Source organism: Lepisma saccharinum, chromosome 6 (assembly GCF_977018435.1).
Source record: "Lepisma saccharinum chromosome 6, izLepSacc3.1, whole genome shotgun sequence".
Classification (NCBI taxonomy): domain Eukaryota; kingdom Metazoa; phylum Arthropoda; class Insecta; order Zygentoma; family Lepismatidae; genus Lepisma; species Lepisma saccharinum.
In genome coordinates, this window is record NC_139234.1 from 3,599,954 (window position 1) to 3,619,991 (window position 20,038).

At 40.2% G+C, this 20,038-nt stretch overlaps 1 protein-coding gene across 8 annotated transcripts in view; it reads left to right on the forward strand.

The window, feature by feature from the left end:
* Positions 1-20,038, forward strand: part of LOC145988509 (uncharacterized) — a 244,692-nt gene that overhangs the window by 191,674 nt on the left and 32,980 nt on the right. The window lies entirely within an intron of this gene.

Below are 20,038 nucleotides of genomic sequence, written 5' to 3' on the forward strand. Positions count from 1 at the left end.
GTGACTGAACTTTCACGCAAGAAAATTTTGTTTTCGTTTCAGAGTTACCGTTGAAACTTACAGTTCCGTTGCCACTCGTGGCCATTTCGCCTGTCTGCCACAGGTGGCTCTGCTTGTTACAGTTTGTGCTTTACCGGTTGCGGCAACTTTGACTTTCAATGACGTGTGCTCCGAAGTCGTTAAAGCAATGAAATCTGCCGCGGACAAAGGAGCTGGCCACAGCTTTTTGATATATGCCCGTACGACGGGCGCCTTACAACTTCCGATAGTGTTCTTTTTTTCTTTACGCTCCTTTGTGCACATGTCCTCGTGCGAGTGATTTGTGCCCGGGTGGGGTCTATGGTTAATTGTGCAAGTGGTCAGTTGAGGGGGGGGGGGTGCTGCAATTAAAATTCTATATGTTCCCCTCCTCACTCCTACCCGGAGAGTTTGTTCCTTAACATATTGTATACAGTATTTTGACTCGGCGATTTTGCCACTATGCATCGCAACGGCGATATTTTCACAATCAGAGTTATTTCTCGAGAACTTGTACGTCTCAGCGTTATTTCTGCAGAGCATACAAAATTTCAGTGTTTTTCCTCCAGAGAGTACATATTCTCGGTATTATTTCTGCAAAAAGTGCATATTCTCAGTATTATTTCTGCAGAAAGTTTTATTCTCGGTATTATTTCTGCAGGGAGTACATATTCTCGGTATTATTTCTACAGAAAGTATTATTCTCGGTATTATTTCTGCAGGGAGTACATATTCTCGGTATTATTTCTGCTGAAAGTACATATTCTTGGTGTTATTTCTGCAAAGAAGTACATATTATCGGTGTTATTTTTTGCAGAAAGTGTACGTCTCGTCTTTATTTCCACAGAGAGTGTACCGTCTCTTTATTCTTTCTGCAGGAGCGTATTTTGTCTTTGTTATTGCGATAGTAATGTTCAAGTTTCTGTCTCGACTTATGGCTGCTGAACTTGTACTTGGATTCCGCCTGAGTTTGTTGCCTCGACGTCCGAATGTGTTGAGTGATCGACTCGTAATTTCGCCACCGAATGTTACGGGTTCTATTCCAGGCCTGGACATCAGAGCGTTCCTTTAATTTAATCGTAAGAAACGTAAAAGGGGAACAAAGTACAAATACAAAATCGAGCGATTGGCACTTTGGATCCGGTTTCTGCCGGGTTCGATTGACATGTTCTGGAGATGTTGTGGTCAGGTCACGTTGCTGGGAGAGTTTGAGGCACCGGCGGCTCAAGGGTTGAGCCGCCGTGCCATGGCACTACTCTCAGAAGAAATGCATACATAGCCCAAGTATTGTTAAATTAATACATTGATAGTTTACAGACAAGGAGATTCGAATCTTGCAATCGGTCAAGCTGACGTGACGACCGCCCCAACCACAGACTAGATATGAACAGCCCCAACCTCCTCACTGCGTACATCGCCAGCTATTTCGTACTCTCGGCTAGGCAGCGGTCCGCGCCACCCAGGAGCTGGCCTAATCAAGTTGAAACACGTGAGAAGTCTCAGCGAGTAACATTTCCACCATGAGCCGGGAAGAAGGTGGCAAGGGGGTGGTGTTAGCCAATGGATTTAGCCCATAAGACACCAGCCGTGCCCGTTTTCGCTTTGGCACAGCGAGGGAACTTTCGCAGTGTTGACACAGTTGCCATCTTCAGAGATAAGTCGCTAAATACGACGGATTTGTAAGACCCGTTGGGGAAGTAATTCGTGAAAAAGGTACTATCTACTTTTCTGCCAACGTTTGGAGAAACGAACCTAGTATTTTTCCAAAGTTAAATGAACATTTTGATAATGGCCTAGGGGGCCATCCAGACTTTTTGAAAATATAAAAGTAAAAAATCCTATGGTGATGCGAGTTTTCTTTGACATTTCGACCATTTCTTTTTACATCAAACGTCTAGAATATTTTCAACATCCAGTACGAATACGTGTGCATGGGGGAGGAGAAGGTGAGAAGATTTGTTTTCCCTTCCTCTTGTAATTGTTTTTTTAGTGAAGTGTCCTGTAGTGTATAAAGATAGGTTAGTGAGTGAAGGTGAATCGTATTAGTGTGTTATTACTTAAACCCACACTGTTTTCCACGTTACCAAACGAGGATAAACATCTTGGACAGTGGGGCGACCTTAAGGAGGGAGCGGAGGCATTGCGGATTTTTTTTTTTTTTTTCGATTTCTTGATCACGTTGGCACTACCCATCATACTTGCCGCCGGCCGCCACTGGTCTGAGGTACAGAATGCATCTAATTGACCGACGAAATGTTTTATTGGAAAATCATTTACTGACAATATTATTGAAAGGGCTGGGTAACGAGATGGAAGATTTTTATTATTGTACATCTTTTTAACGCAAACAACGCAAGAGTCAAGCACAACAGACTTCTGGCTAATTCGAAAAAAGGAAAGTTCGAATCTGTGGTGGGTGAAAAACGGCCGTACTTGCCAGAGTAGATGGGTTCGAATGTGGCTGCCTCCACGTATTTATATACTGCTGTTTGTTCAGCAGGTTTCTGCCGTGTACGTCAGTGTAAAATTTAGACAATGTGACCATACCCTACGAAAATTTACCACGGTATGTTTGTAGAATTCCATGGTGCCGGACTTGCAACCAACCTCAGGAAATGTCCCCCAAGCTGTGGCCGTGTCCGAAATGTGCAAGACCGTACTTGAAGCGAGCATCCTCCGAGAATGGTCTTGCAGTGCGGTCTTGAAGTCGTGGACTGGAAGTGAAAGCCTTTCGAATTGCACTTCGACTGCAGCGCCAAATACGATCAGTAGATAAAACTGAGTACTCGTTGTTTTCCCCACGTTTTAAACACTTGTTTTTCACCATAGAAATAACGTAGCATTTTCAAATGTTCGTACACATACATTTCTGCACCCTATAAGAACTTTAACCAACAACTTGTTGGCCCATAACGTGTATTTAACATGTGTTGCTGGCTTTCTACCTCCGCGATTTTAAACAAATTAACAACGAGTGTGGAAGTCACGTGATCTAGTCAGCTCCCGTCTGTACTGCAAGCTGTGCACTTGCGTACTTCTGTTCTTGGCGCTTTCGAACTATACTAGGTGACGTCACTTCCGCCAAGACCATACTTCAAGTCCGTACTTTGTACCTTTCGGACAGAGCCTTAGCCTGTTGTGAATCATCAATGTGACTGTAATTCCGAAAAGAATGAGTTATAGTCTGGAAGCTGTATCGCGAGTTTATCAACTTCCACATCGAAAGAATTAGCGTCGCTCTTTTCAATACATTCGCTTCGTTAAGGCCTCTCACTCTCTTTGTGAACCTTTATTGCTCGCCGCTTATTAACAAAAGTTGTCGGCACTTCATTCTGTTTTTGGTTTGTTGACGCAAGAAAGAAGTGCAATTGCATTAAGGCGACGCGACGTGCATACAGATTTCGTCCTGAGTGTTTGCATCGCCACAGGCGGCGCTAGTGATGCGGACGGTGGTGGATACATGCTTGACGAGATTCGATTGCATGCCGGGCGGTGGGAGTGATAGTTCTTTTTTCATGATCCTTTTTTAGGTCCGGAATCTCGAACTGGACGCAACGATACGCTTTTGAACTCTTTAGAGGATGCAAACGACCTGCATCCCTAAAGTGAAAGTGCAAGGTGAACGGGTTGATTTTACGTGGTGCATCTCCCATTTGTTTTTGGGACGCATCGAGCAGTGTTGCCGATTCGTATCTCTATCCCTAAATCTTGTCACTTCTATTCTGTGTAGTTAAGGTATTACTGAGACTCTGTACGAAAGGTACAAAGTACAGACTTGAAGTATGGTCTTGGCGGAAGTGACGTCACCTAGTACAGTTCGAAAGGGCCAAGAGCAGAAGCAGGCAAGTACACAGCGCGCAGTACAGATGGTTGGTGACTAGGTCACGTGGTTTCCGCACTCGTTGTTCATTTGTTTAAAATCACGGAGGTAGAAAGCCAGCAGCACAGGTAGATATACGTTATGGACCAGCAAGTTGTTGGTTATAGTTCTTCTAATGTGTGGAAATGTATGTGTACGAGCATTTGAAAATGCTATGTGATTTCTATGGTGAAAAACAAGTGTTTAAATGGCGATGAAAACTACGAGTACTCAGTTTTATCTACTGATCGTATTTGGCGCTGCAGTCGAAGTGCAATTCGAAAGACTTTCACTTCCAGTCCAGGACTTGAAGACCACTCTCCAAGACCATACTCGGAGGATGCTCGCTTCAAGTACGGTCTTGCACCTTTCGGACACGGCCTTAGTTATGTTAAAACTGTTTTTTGGAAAGAAAAAGAATTAAATGTGTCACTTCATTAAACAGGTTCCTGTTTTTGAAAGCAGTTGTTTTCTATTTTTCAAGAACAGTTTTTTCCCTTTTCGATTTTCATGTTCAGTTTTTTTTTCAATATCGGTTTGTAAGAACAGTTTTTAAATTATTTTTTGAAGTTTGTTTAACTCGAATTTTAATACGAGTTCTTTTTTCTGGTTTCCTTTTAAAAACTGATTTTTTTTTCTTGAAATCCGAAAACTGGAAGTGTCAAATAATTTCAACAGAACTGCTATGTTTTATAGCGTATACCTTTCAGGGGACGACGCAAAACTAGTGTAGTGTAATCAGCGGTAGATTTAGGACTTTCTCGTGGGATAATAGTTTTGTAAATCTATGAAGAGGGTCTATCCTTTAATTTTGGCGTTGAAGGAGGAAGGCGTTCGTCCTTTGATGACTCGTTGTCAGTTTTGGACGTCAGGGGGCGAGAGTTGTGTGCGTATCTTGGAAAAAAGATAAAAGCTATCTAGAATTAGATTCGGAAAACCTTGTAGTCCAGTGAGAATGCATAAAAAGACAGGTTTGGCTACAATAGACTATAGTTGGTAACACTGACAGCTTGTTCGGCTTTTCTTTAGCTAGTTACCTAACAAGAACGAGATGTACAAAGGATTTTACCGCTCCAACATAACAGGCGCCGACTGTTTAGAGCTCATTGAAGCACTGGTCTACAATTAGCGTACCAGTTCTGTGGGCAAGGAGAGAGTGCCTTGGCTGCAGACGCAGATAAGCAACGCCGTTGATACGTGCCGCTCTCAATGAGAATTATGCAGAAAAGTTAAAGTTGTCACTTCTTGTTTATTACACAAGTGTTTTGCCGTTCAACGACTCTCATGAATAGCAGAATGACTACCACTCTCGCCATTGGTGCAAGCAGTCCTGGGTTCGATCCGCAGTGAGAATTACAAAATTTCCTCCTTTGACCCAACGTGAGGACCATTGGACTTGAACGCTGTGGTAGGAGGTTCATGTCTTGAACGATGGAAAACAGAGGCGGTGAAGAGCTCTTTCACTGGCCCCCTGGTCTTCAAAAATGTTTCGCACGGACAGTTTGTAGTTTGTTTCCTTTTGACATACAGCGCAAAGTTCCGCGGTTTGTGCAGAGGCGCCAAATTTTGAAAAAAAGACAAAAAAAAAAAACACAGTGGGCTGGCTCATTCTCTCTCTCAAACACTTGAGTTACAAGTTGATGATAATATCTCAAAAATCCTACCTTCCTTGTATCATACATTAATGGACAACTACAATGCATCCTTGCATTTTTTTTAAATGTCATTTTCTGATTTCAATTAGCAATCCACCACGAATCACGATAACAGGTATACAGGGTGTTTCCGGGCTGATGATACAAACTTTCAGGGATGATGGAGAAGGGCATATGTATCAATTTGAGATCAGGAACCCTGGTCCGGAAACGACTTAGTCGAAATTTATAAGCGAAAATCGGTATATGAAGATGTAATACTTTTATTACCTGCACAAGAGTCTCAAGCTGCTACATTCACAACAGTTGTTCAAAGAGGCGTCCCCCAGCTTCGCTGCAGGCAGAACATCGTCGCACAAAGTTCTGGCGTACCCGTTGGAACAACCCCGGGGTCGTTCGAACAATGGCACAGAAAGTGAGACTGCAGAGGGTCTCCTCGCAAGAATTCTCGCTGCCTGGGTACGCCAAAACTTTGTGCGACGATGTCGTGCCTGCAGGGAAGCCGGGGGACACCACTTTGAACAACTGTTGTGAATGTATCTGCTTGTGAAACTTGTGCAGGTAATAAAAGTATTACATCTTCATCCACCGATTTTCGCTTATAACTTTCGACTAAGTCGTTTCCGGACCAGGGTTCCTTATCTCAAATTGATACATATGCCCTTCTCCATCGTCCCTGAAAGTTTGTATCATCAGCCCGGAAACACCGTGTATAATAATAATAATTATAATAAAAATACGACAAAATATTGGGTGGGCTTCAGCTTGGAGGTCACCCAGCCTCAAAGAAGTGGGTGCCTGGGAAAATACCTGGAGGGATAGAGCGGCTGGAGCGTGGTGATGATCACATCACCTCCTGCACTTTCAAGGTAGAGTTTAAATATGTGGTCCTACGAGCAAAATGTTAAGAAAAGTTGTTTGCCCTGATGTCAAGGATGGATGGCCTCCCCGATGGCGTACTGTTGCGTCGTCGCCTTGTAATCAAGGGGTCCCGGGTTCGATACCAGGTGGAGGCACGTAGTGGTTCGGATTTCACTTTCAACTGTAAGTCCAGTCCCGATTAGCCTTACTGTGCATAAAGTGGACCTAAAACGGCAAATGTCAAGGACGAGCCGTGGTAGAGCATCTGTCTGTCACGGGTTCGAATCCCGGGACAGGTGGTTTGAACGAAGAATTTTTGTAGTCACCTGTTTCTGTGCGGCTCTGAGGCCCAGCAAGCCTTGTATAAATGGGTGCCTGGGGTCATCCAGGGTAGTAAAGGCGTACATTTTTGAGAATCGAACATTTCTGTGTTCGGTAAGTTGCATGTTTCTTAGGTTCCTCAGAAAATTTGCACAAAATGATGGAACTTCATGTAAGGAAAAGTTAATTGTCTGACTGAAATATTAGCATATATTTTTTGGAAAATCGAGGACTGCATTGTGGCGTCGACTACCCGTGGTCATTGAATATGTTCCGAACATTTCTTGTTTTTCTTCGTTTTGACAGATGAAAGTATTCGCCAGAAAGAACAGTTGCTTAAAAAAGAAAAGGTTCCTTTCATGCTCTGGCATGGAGTGTAGCGTTGCATTCTGGTTTTCCGTTATTTCCTCCTTGTTGCGCGTGTCTTTCCGAACAGAAACGCCATCTTGCGAATTCCCTATCACTTTCACTGTCGGCGTGGGCGGTGACTTACAAGAAACATGTCACATTTTGTTCGGTGACCTTCGTCCCGAACGTAATTTCAAGAATCGTGCTTCGTTCCAAAGAATAATAAGGAGCAAGAGTCATCGGTAATCAGCGGTGTCGTTTACGTGATCAATTCCCGAACCCGCCATTTGGGTGGCAGGAAAAGCACGAGGCACGTACGCAGCTGTGTTATCTGGCCTCACGCCCCCGCCGCTATCCCGATAAATGTCCACGCTTAGCGGACGAGCAAATTGCCTGCGTTGGCAATGGGGGGAGAGTTATACGTGCCCATGACTAGAGACATGGGTTCAAGGCAATGCCATCGCGACAACAGGAAGTAAAGATTTCGATTGTGACAACTTTTCTTTTCGTACAGCGTTCCTTGCAATCTACAGGGTAACCCGAAAAATCTCGTATGAGAAAATTTTTGCACAGAATACAAAATCACAAAGTAGAGCCGAGGCCCCCACTCCCGACAGAAATGCCTTTCATGCAAAGGACGTTAAAATATACTTTGAGAATATTTCCAATCAAAATTAACAATTGACTCATCAGTAGGGTTGTCAAACGTCGTTTCTTTCTCTTTTTTTTTTAGAAACGTCCTGTATTCCACAATCTGTTTTCTGCCATATAAAAGTTCATGAAAAACTCAATATGCTGACCAAGGCAGAAATTTATTTTATTATAAAACATAAACTAAACGTAACGTTTCAACCTTCTAGCAAGGTCTTCTCAGACTCTGAATCAAATCAACCAACATTTGTCCTTGGTTCAGAGTCTGAAGAAGACCTTGCTAGAAGGTTGAAACGTTACGTTTAGTTTATGTTTTATAATAAAATAAATTTCTCCCTTGGTCAGCATATTGAGTTTTTCATATTATGGAAACAAGGCTTAATGGTGTTGTAAAAGTTCATATTTTATATTGCTGTATAATACGTACATATAATGTGTATTAGAATATGCAGAATACATGATTAATGGGTGTTTGTGTATAAAATCTATTTTTTACATTTCCGTGAGAAATACAATAGAATCAAAAATTCGTCAATGACGGTAGAACTAAGAAAATAATAAGTTCATATTCAATGCATATTGTTGTCCTCCTTTTTATTCGATATTGCCTATTTTCATAATTTTTGCTTCCTATAAATCAGTGATATTGCCGGTGGCTATACATCAAAATAAGTTTATATTATTCCCGAGACTCGAAATCTGCTTATTCTTATTTCTGCCCCTTGCTTAACCGTCACGATGAGAGTGAATTGACACTTGGTGACGCAATGAAGAAACAATCTATGTTGTCTTTAGTACTGAAATGCAACAACATATACTACGGTGAAGAATAATTTTAAATGGGGGTGGAATATTTATTTATTTTACGTATAGTTTTAAAATGTTCTGTATGATGTTTTCCCTACCACATTCAGAAACCTATTCAGCCTACTGTTTAATACAGCGTTGTTAGAAGTATTATAATTCGTAGTAGTAATTCCATTGTACCATATTCAGCACAAACATTTTCGAACACTTGATATGTTTCTCACATAACTTCGTAACTTTGTATTGAACGTCTAGTAAACGTATGGCGAAATGTATAATATGAGTGATTGAATTTATAAAAACCCTGGTCGACCCCTGCTTACTTCCACCAAAAAAACAAGTAAAATATTAAATGTGGCTGCTCCACCAGAAAATATTCCCTCCCCTTTCCTTCCTAAGTATTTTTCTGTAGATTTACTGGTTTCAGGTCGTCTTTTTTCCCTTTAAAATATATAAGTTAAGAAGGAAGAACCAAACTTAAGTCGGCAATTTCCCTCCACTTCACTGAATCTTGCGAGTCGTTTTGGAACACCCTGTAACCTAGTAAGACGTAACCTAACATTATCCTCCTCCTTTTTTTGTGAAGAAAATACTTAAACAAAGAAAAAATAACGCCATGTGATCTTCAAGTGTCACATGCTGTAAGCTGTTACGTGCTTTTCTCAAGTTCTTTGGGTGACATACATCTGTTAATGTCCTAGCATCCAAACCCTCCTTCTTTTGTTCTTGAGGGAGATTTTAGGTCGTAATGGGAGCTAATAAGGAGGTTGGGAACCGAGTAACACAATGACGTCTTCCTCTCTGCATTTCCGGTGTGTGTGAATGTTATAAAACGGTTGTGCCATCATCATGTGAAGAATGCTACATATTATACACCATCTTCGTGTTGTTCTCGTTCTAATTATCCAACGTTAAAACACAAGACTGTTCTGCGGTACACTTACTCTATAGTGAATTTGTTCAGATTCCGTAAAGAATGCGTCGAAATGTCTTGCATGAAAACATGTGCAAGAATCAAGGTGGAATTATAAAGGTGAGGCCGTTAGAGTTATATAACGAACACTGACATGTGACGTCACTACGTGAAGAAACATGGTTAATATTAAGCTTTCTGCAGATAATTTCTCCATAACTTACAACAAATAGTCACTGAAAATACTTCTTAATTAAGGGAAAAATACTCCAGAAATTTCGTTTCGTGCAAATTTGTGAGTAATTCTAACCTACGCCACAGACGAAGGCGCACAAGAAAATTCCCGAACAATGATATCTCTCCGCGCATCAAATGTGCCAACGTACAATTCGCCATTGTATGTTTTTTTTTATAAGTACGCCAACTTGGAACTACTTGACAAGTTTCGCTCAAACGCAACAGAAGACCCGCCGGTTCGGTGGGCGAGCTTCCGATCTCGCTGCAGTAGTTCCCGGGTTCGAGTTCCGGCGTGGGCGTTCTTTGTGATTTTCCCTTTTTCCTCTCCTTGTTGCATTTAAACCAAACACTAAATTTGAATGGTTTTACTGCCAACAAGTACTGCATGTGATAACGCAACTTTCACACGAGTTTCGTTCCTCAACCTCAAAAAATGTAGGCTCTATAGAGATTAGAAAATGTCTCAAATGGCCGTCACGAGTCCTTCCGCAGTAATATATTTTTCCGTAGTCAAATATACCATAAAGGTCTAACGAACTGATGAGTTCCTTATTCTATAAGAATGAACCATTAGAATTATCAGGGTAGGTACATAGCAGGCGAATCAACCAGAAATTTCCTTTATTAATGTATGACGTAGGGCTGGCATATTTCTTACCAATTGGTGATAAATGAGAATTCAGAAAAGAAAAGAAAGTACTTCTGCTCCTGTTGATATTTGACCTCCTCCATAGTCAGTTTCCAAACTACTCTCTTCAAATCCGTTTAACGTTGTATAATTTACATGACACTATTACAATTGTGCACTATACACTTAAGATGAGACCGAAGTGGAAACTGCATTTCGTCTCGTGTGGCTAGCTTGTCTAGTTACTTTCCCATACTCTTAATTCCTCTAACAGTAGGTGTTTCCTTCTTCTCGACAGTTGGAAACGCTTATAAGAATGCCATTTAATGTAGCCTTGGAAATCATACATTAGGGTCTGCTTTTCTTTAGAAATGAATAGGGAAGTCTTCTCTTTTGACATAACCAAAAATATATTTTCTCTGCGGGCGATATTACACTTTCTAGACGACTGGGGCACGAAGGCGCCGAACTCTCGTGGTCTAATCCTACCTTGGAGCGATCGGTTCGTAAATTTTAGGAGGAAATGGCGCAGAGATGACAACCTCGAAGTATAAAATATCTATGTTAGGGCGTAGACCACTTCCTACGCTTCAGTTTTTTGAAAATGCGTAATAAATAACGGAATCTGACTGGATGGTTTTGGTAGCAGGCTTTCTCTGGTCAACCTGTCTGTTGACTCTCGGGAGTCCAAATATCTCTGAACAGATTCTGTGTCACGTTTCTTCCAGTCTGATAAATCCTAAGATACTATCATATCAACAAAAGGGCGCCGATGTTCCTTAATCCATTACAGGCTAAACCATCTAACAGTTGACTATTCGAGCGTAAAAGCACAGACTAGCAACTTTGTACAATTTTAGACGGCAATTATTGCAGGAACGATAATATTTTGCGTGAACAAAAGCATAGTTAGGTTTTAAAGGTTTTTATTAGAAGTTTTAAGCTGAGAATATAATTTCTACATTAAATTTCCAATGTTTGCTTGTAACATTGAGCATTCAGTGCAGTAAGGAACCTTTTCTTGCGATTTTTTAATATCCACACTTCAAAATAAACGAGCCAATAGAATGTCGATATGAGTCTCTGTTTGTACTTATTGAACACACTTCGAGATTAACTGAGACTGCAGGAAGCAGTCATACTCGTTGCAGTGCTTCATGTGAATGTCGTTGTCAGAACTTGCCCTTGGATATAGGTATTAAGGTGGATTTTATATTTTCTCGAGCTTTCTTCAAGCTCCGTTGGCATTTTTTAGTTTCGGCAATTTGTGGTGTCCTTGAAGGGTAGCCCCTTTGAGCTGACGTTTCGTTATCACCCCTCGCCGAATCCAATGTCTTTACAATCTTCCACTTTTACTGCCAACTGTTCCACTCCTTGTAAATAACCGAAAATTTATCACCGGTTGCTTCAAAATCTTATCGGCTCCATTTTGTCACTACCCCTCTCCCTCTTGCCTGTCTTCATTATCTCGGATTCCACCAAGAGCGCAAGCAATGACATGACTGAAGTAATGATGGCTCGCGGGAGGAAGGGATTTCTCGTTTGCGGAAGGCGATTTTCCTTGTCCAAGGGATTTTGTTTCTTTTTCAGAGGTTATTTCAGCTTCTAAGGGAATTTTTGCTTCAGAGGAATATTTTTGGCTCATCGAAGGAAATGTTTGCTCTTCGGAAAGCAATATTTTAGCTCGCTGAATGGATTTTTATTTGAAAGATAATTTTTTGTTTGTTGAAGGAGTTTTTCCCTTGGCCAGTTTAAATCAAAATTCGGAGTTAAATTACCAGTTCTGAAAACGGGGAAATAAATAAAATAAAAAAATGCAAACTTCTATAGGATAATTCCTCTTATACTCTTCTGTATATTGGATATTTGTGTTGTGTGTGTTTGTTTTACCTGTATTTTTTACTTTATTGTGAGTGTTTTTTCTCATGCTTTTTTCCTTTTAATTTTTCTATTTAAACATTTGTAGTTTTTATGTTTATCAAACTATTACGTGTGAAAATCAATTTGTAAAATGATAAGTGGAAGAGAAGGCCTGTGCCTTCTCTTGGCGGTTTTTTTCCCCCGAAGAGAGAAATGAGGGTGACAAGGGAAATTTTTGAATGTTTTTATGTAATTTTCTGCATTAAATTGGCAATGTTTACTTGTTTCAACAACCTTATTTAATGTTGCTTTTTCTATCGCTTTAGGCTCGTAGCGACAAGGAGGATGAATGATGAATCATTGCAATACAAGAAAAACAAACACAGTGACATAACAATCCCTTACCTAGGCTTCTAACTTAGAACTTCGTCTTCGTAATGCATTATGCTAACCACTCTGCCTCAGAGGCCAGCTTCGCCTGTAATGCCATTTCTTTAGTACATAACATTTTTTTTAAGGACAGGAAAGGGGAAAATTTATCTTGAGGGAATTTCCTCACTGGAGGGATTTTGTGAAACCATCCATTACTGGTTGAACCGTTATCGAAAATCGAAAGGGATAGATTGGGTGGGGGACGAGGAAAACGCTGGCCGTTCTCCGTGATTATGTTAAACCATGTCCCATGTCCCGCCGTTTCTTCTGACAATTTCTTCCCATTCCTTTTGCCATAAAAATGCCTCCTTCCCAGACCATCCCTTCAATAAAAATACCTTCCCGGACTCCATAATGGCCGGGTCTGTTGAATGCAGACATTTTTTCGTGTCTTTTTATTAGTCTTCGGCACGTTGGCGTCTTTTTTGTGTAGCCCGTGGCGATTTTCTTTTTACTCTCCTTTGGTGTATAGATGGAGAAAGTTTGGATAGAAGGATGTGATAAATTTGCACGAGCTTAATGTGAATGTGACCATGATATCACGGATTACTAGCGATGGAAAACTGGAGGCTCTTTGCCGTACAAAATGTCTCGCGTTTGGAACCCTACGCCAGATGGCAGATTAGTCGATTAAATGAACCGTGCTTGCTCAATATTAATATTCAGTTTAACTGTTAATGAAATTGGAGAGACTAGCTTCTGTATCGAATTGGGTATTCATTGTGGCTGTTTTATACCATAAGATTGCCATTAATGAGTTTAAACGTGCGTTGGCATATTCGCATGAGGACCCTATGAAACAAATTAGTTTGGAATGATACGATAGGTGGCTCTAGTGAACGCCTCGGAAACACAGATAACACATTAGATAGTGTGTCTGTGATCCTTGATTAGGAAATTATAGTTTACGAAACAAGCGAAGCTTCTTACTATCACTGTGGCATAACCAAACGAGTAAAAGTTTTACTGCTGTATCTTTTCTCCCTTTTTGTTTAGACAAACTTCTCGATCTCGAAGAAAAAGGCTTGGTTGGTTTCGTCTCGAGGGATCATGTGTATGTAGTATAAACAACATACACACCGTGTCACCGAACAAACATTCACAGCGTGTAGAGGATATTAAGGCAAACGCCTCGTTTCATCATGAAAACCCTCTAAAATCCTAATGTTATCCCGAATATACGTATATCCGACACAGGATCACAATTGCCACCAATGGATTGACTTTGTACTTATTATCATAGGCGTAGCTAGAACTTTATATTTGGGTGTGCAAAAAGAAAAAAATGAGGTCTTGTACCTTTTTAATAGCATATTTTGCAACACAATCACTTGGCTCTTTAACTGCACTGATGTTTGTAAAGGAATATAAATTCACTAAATCACAGTGTTCAAATTTCTGAATATATGTAGTAGAAAAAAAATAAATTGCATAGAAATTACACACACAAAAAATGTTCATAAATGTTACAAACAAATACATCAAAATACACGTCATCTATAACAAGAGACGTCTGTCAAAAGTACAATGTTCTTAAACTCATCAATAACTTCATTTACATCAATAGACTAAGCTTTTTCATGTTCCACAAATAGCAAGAGCAGGGCTTCCAATCAATTCTGCTTGTGAGTTGCTCTTAATTTAGTTTTAACTTGGGTAAGCTTGGAGAAAGCTCTCTCACACGTGCAGCTTGTGACCGCTATAGAAGAAAAGCGCTGTGGTACAGAGTAGAATGCAGTAAATATCTTCTATCTCCAATGACATAAAAAAATCGAAAATCTATAAACACCCGTATCATCAGCGATAATGCACACGTTTGTACCAAGTAATGACATTTTCAACTTCTTACAAACTGCCGCTTATTTTCTCTCTTATTGAAGTATCTGTCTTGAATTTTCTTTGATAAAGCATCCCATTAGGGTGTGCCTAGGCACACCCGGCACACCCCGTAGCTACGCCTATGCTTATTATAAACAAAATGACTTAGCTATCCGCTCTTTAGATCTATAGAAGACGCACAATTCAGTAAATTTATTTTAGGTAAATTTTTCAATATCACATCAAACTTTCCAACGAGGCAGAGATTCTCTGACCTTAAGTCTCGTTTCAGCTTTCTAGTTCTGTCTCGTCCCGGCTAATCTCGAAGGGTCTGGCCTAGTCGTCGTCTCGATTCTTAAAAGCCCGTCTCGGTACAAACCCATGGTTGGTGATGTAATTGATCAATGCAGTACTTCATCCCTCACCCACCCTCAAACATCCCTCAAATTTTGGGCCTCCCAGTGGTATCGTCGTCGCCTTGAAATCAAGGGGTCCCGGGTTCGATACCCGGTGGAGGCACAAGTAGTTCGGGTGCCACTTTAAACTGTAGGACCAGTCCCGATTAGCCTTATTGTGCATAAAGTGGACTTAAAACACACAACTAAATCAAATAAAAAAAATCCCTCAAATTTTCTCAACACCCGTCTAAAATATTTCACAGAAACACAATTTAAGGCAATTTGACTCTAAATTTACCCTCGCACTCTTCCAGATGGAAAATTCTGTGTAAGCTCTTGGTTAGTGGGAAGCTATCTTGTCTCTGGCTTGACGAAAATATCACATCTGCCGTCACATCTGTTGATATCTTGATTAGGACTGTTTTTGATTGGCTACTCAAAGCATTGAGCACTTAAATGTAAGTAAACAGTATGTAAATTATTATACGTAATTCAATTGCCATTGAGGCCCTATCTGAGGCGTAGTGATAACGTCGTCAACTTGTAATCAAGGGATCCTGGTTTCGATACCCGAAGTAGTTTTGATCCTACTTTAAACTCAGGGCCCAGTCCCGATTAGCGAATCTGTGCATAAAGTGGATTTAAAGCAACACTCAACCAAACTCAGTTGCCATTGATTACAAACGTGACAATTTGTTAAACTGTGGATCAGCAAGATAGTAGGTGTGGATGTTGACACTGAACCATGACTCCAGATGCATTCCCTCGATACCTCTTTGCCCACTTTGAGTGAGGAATGAGACCGCATTCACATAATGACTACAGAAACATCCGGTTTTTAGCACCGATCTACATAGCAGAATTACCCCCTTCTCTCCCACCAGGCTTTCGTAAGGAATGTGGGTGGAGGAAGAGAGAGAAGGAGACAGAATTATGATTATACACACTTCCCATTCTCTTCCTGTGCGTGCGAAAAATGCATTGTACATGCAACAATTGGGTCTTGCAATCTCTTGAATTTATGCCCGAGCCCATTTCGAACTAATCTTCTTGGCGCGACGTGAAACAAAGGAAACGGAGTTCACAGGCTAATTGCTGTTTTTCTTCTTTTCTTTTGTCACTGGATGATTTCCTAGTCGTGTTTATCTTGCTGCAACTGCCTTAGTGAACAATTTTGTTGAACTTGGTCTTTACAAGCATCTCGCATCTTCTCTGGACCATTGAATTTCACAGGCTTATCTTGTTGTGTGACCGTCTCACTCAAGACATCTTCGAGTGTTACTCTGTCCACCCATGTGATCTTCACCATTCTCCTGTAACTCCACATTTCGAAGGTTTCCAGCAGTGGCGGCGATTAGGGCAGTTGCCCCCCCCCCCCACTTTTCGCCACTTTTGTCGCCGCACTATGCTATACCTAATATACAAAGGGAAAAATACTGGCTTTCCCCACTGGTTTCCAGTATTTTCCTTTCAACTTCAGCCACTGTCCATGTTTGGAATCCTTATAGTGCTGTGTTCTAGACAAATGCATTTTGGATCCTCTACCTTAAGATCCTTGAGGGTAATAATTGTTTCCTCTGGTAAAAGCTCTCCATTGCCCGTGCGATCCTACTTCAGATATCTATCCACCATCTTCCATTGTACAGTGGGATATGCAAGTATTTCTATTCAAATTGTGCATGGTTATGCTCCTTAATATTTCTCCTGCATCCTACGTGTTTTTTAAGGAATAGATGTTTACGTATGGCTGGCACAGAGGTTGTCAGTGGCTTGTTTGGCGTTTTGCTTGAGTTTTTGAAGCCCTCGTTCGGTAAAACAAAGGAGATATACCTAGTGCTTGACAGTAGCCTACTTATGCATCCCACTGTACTCCAAAGAGAGCAAAATTCGTCCATTCCATCGATTCTATTCTGCCCTATCATTGTCTTTCTTCTAAGAGGTCGATGTTTCCTGCTAGTTATTATTTTTTTGTTTTTCAAATTTATTTTCATTGTACACGGTGTACACGGAGATTTTAAACGTACTTAACTTTTGTGCAAAAAGCGATAGAGACCTTGCACTGGGTATTATTAATGTTGTCTATGTGTATGTTATTTAAACACTAAACAAGACAATGATTTGTTCCGCAACACTCCACCGTTAGCGGGCCGCTTCTGGCAGGAAAAACCCAAATAAACAACTAAATAGGCTCGTTAGTCCTGGGTTCCCATCCCGTTCCTCACCAAAGCGCTCGGAACCAAAGAATCAATCACTGGCAAGAACTTACTGAATTAATGTTGCAGGGTGATTGCTGAAAACTCGCAGAAATGGGCTTTATAAATTTATTTACAATTTAACAAAACAAGGCTCGGATTCTTCCAATAATTCTCTAATTTACATTATTTACATTCCTCTAACTTGAGCCCCACGGCAGAACTGCCAAGTGGAAGCTAAGCATTGGCAGAACTGCCTCAGGATGCTTTTTCTCAAGGAGGCCACTGGAGCCCGAAGATCGCTCTCCCTTCTGCTATCCAGTTCATAAACACACTCCCCCTGTCCTCTGTCAGAGGCCATATTTATACTTCCTCCCTCGTCGCATGGGGGAGGGCTGAAAGTTCAAACCTTATTGGCTCTTATGAGCTACACAGAACCATGGAAGAAACCCAAGCATACAAAATCATACACAATCACAAAAAAGAAACAAAAAAACAAATACTGTTTGTAACAGATTCTCTACATGAACATTCCGTATAAGGGAGAAGTTACTAAGGTGTGAAATTTTTTTTGTACGAAGAAAAAAAAAACCTGAATAAAAGACAGTTTTGGAATAGTTTGCAATAATTTGTATCGATGGTCTCCATCGGTATTTATCGAATTGATGAAAGAATGATAATTGTTTATGGATTGTGTTCATTACAGGACGATTTAAAGAATTAATTGTGACATATTCATGAATTTTTTTTCGAAATTACGAGGTACTGTCAACTCGTGTCAGAGGAGTGCTATGCCAGACTCGTGGCGGAGTGGTTAGCACATCGCGCTACGACGCCAGGGGTTCCGGGTTCGAATCGCGGCCTGGGCATGGTCATCACTCATTCTCGTCTTCGCGATTAGCTAAAAAGTGGGAGAAAAACGAGGTAAAATGACCCAAATGAATCATTATTTACATACAGACGCAGGCATTCGAAGGTTTAAACCTGCAACATTGCCATGTATTTGATCATAATCGTACGCAAATAAATAGGTTGCCTCAATCTGTTAATGTTTTTGCAGTTTCATCGCCTTGTTTGTTTATTGCAAACTCTTTGATATAATTTCTTTTAAATTTAATAATTTCTTACTAATTCAATATATTAATTTGGAGTCAAATAAATATCTAAATATTGTATTTTTTTAAACAAAAAGTAGTCTCCAGATGCAATTTTTGTAATTTTCTTTATTAATATTACTTTAATAATAGTAATAAGAAACAACATTAGTGCTGAAGCTTAGGGGCCTTCAGAATTTTTATTTGGTGGATGATTCTATTAAGGCTGATTTTAGCTGCGTAGACCTTTGCGTCTCCTGATGCAGATATTTCGCCACATTGAGAATGGCAAATCGAGGGAGGAGGAAGCTAGACGAAACAAGAAGCTGAGTAACCGCTTCCTGTGTGTAACCTCTTACGCGTGGAGTGTGCAATCGCTCAAACGAGAAGAGCTGTCCCTCGTTGACTCCCGACAGGTTCCGTCGGATGGAGCGACTCACGAAACTCGGAACGTTCTTAAAACATCGTGACCTGCGCCTTGCTCAATTGCACAGACGGCGCTTGCCGAAAATTCCCTTCAGAACACTGTTTTTCCCTCTTTAGAAGTTGCTTCATTAAAGCTTTTCAATAAAATCTTCATGTTATGTTCTACCACAATTAAGGACTATTTCACCTTCATTCTCTTTTTAAAATTTAAAGATGAATTGAGTAGAAACCCTAAAATAGTATGTTTTTCCTGTACCTCAATTCCTGAAAATTCAGAGTATGCGTAGAAATTACCTCTTAAAATTTTATTTTCCTATAATTCGACACAAAAATTGCCAACTGACAATATTTTTAATAAATATTGCTTTCGAAAAAAAAAAACACTTCGATGCGGAAACATTTGGAGAAATTCCCTTGTAGGATGTTTTCATAGTTTTTCTTCAAAGTCCACAATCTTTACTTCACTTAATTTTTCCCAATTAAGAAGACAATTTTTACTGAAGGGATATATTTCTACACTCATGGGAATATACGTGTCCCGTGCTATTTTTCTGCTATATTTTGACGTGAAATTGTATTCTTTTCAGGCTTTTTCGCCCGTTTTGGGAAGGGCTCTATTTTGAAAGATTTCTTTTTGTTAATTATCTTTGCTTTTTCTTCCACCTTTGATTAATCGCGACGATGAAAAATGAGCGATTATATGATGAAATTGATGAAGGAAGAGCACGCCACTGAGGCCACCTTTTATTTGTTCATTTTATTTATTTATTTACCAGGCCATTTTACATTGGAATGTAATCACCAGGGAGAGGAAGTTGATGAAATGTCATCTTTTTTCTGACATCTCAGACACGATGCCCATTAAATATACACAGTATTACACTTCGTCTAGAACCCAAAAAAGTTCATTTTAAAGTGCATTTTTTTGGCAATTTTCAGGTTTTAGGTAATTTTCCCCGATTTTCGTCATTTTCCCGTCATTTTTCGCAATATTCGGTGTATTGTTTCGTCATATTTTGTCACTCCTTTCATTTTGGTAATATTCTTTAGTCTTTTCACCAAGGTGAACATAGATAGGCCTATATATATATCTCGCAGGATTGCAATTTACGAGCAAAAGAAATGCTGAACTGGTGACAGTCTTTGTTGTGTCGGGGAAACCACCAGGTGTCCGTCTGGGGCAAACTCAGATTTAAGATCAGATAAGGAGAGGTTGGAAATACGCTGGCCAGACCCTGTTTCCATTGAAAATCCTCGTTGCATATTTTAATCGAATGTGCATGTGGTATCATTTGGTGCCTCTTTTGTTTGAAAGGAAGATTGCATTTTGTTTAATTTTATTTTCATTTCAATTTTTAATCTGAAACTAACAAATCTAATGGTCATTTTTTGCATTTTTTACGTCATTTTTCCCATTTTGAGGACATTCTATCGGTCATATACCTATATTTTTTAGGTCATCAACTTCCCCTCCCTAGTAATAACAATGGAAGTAACAGTAAAGAATAATAACATAAACT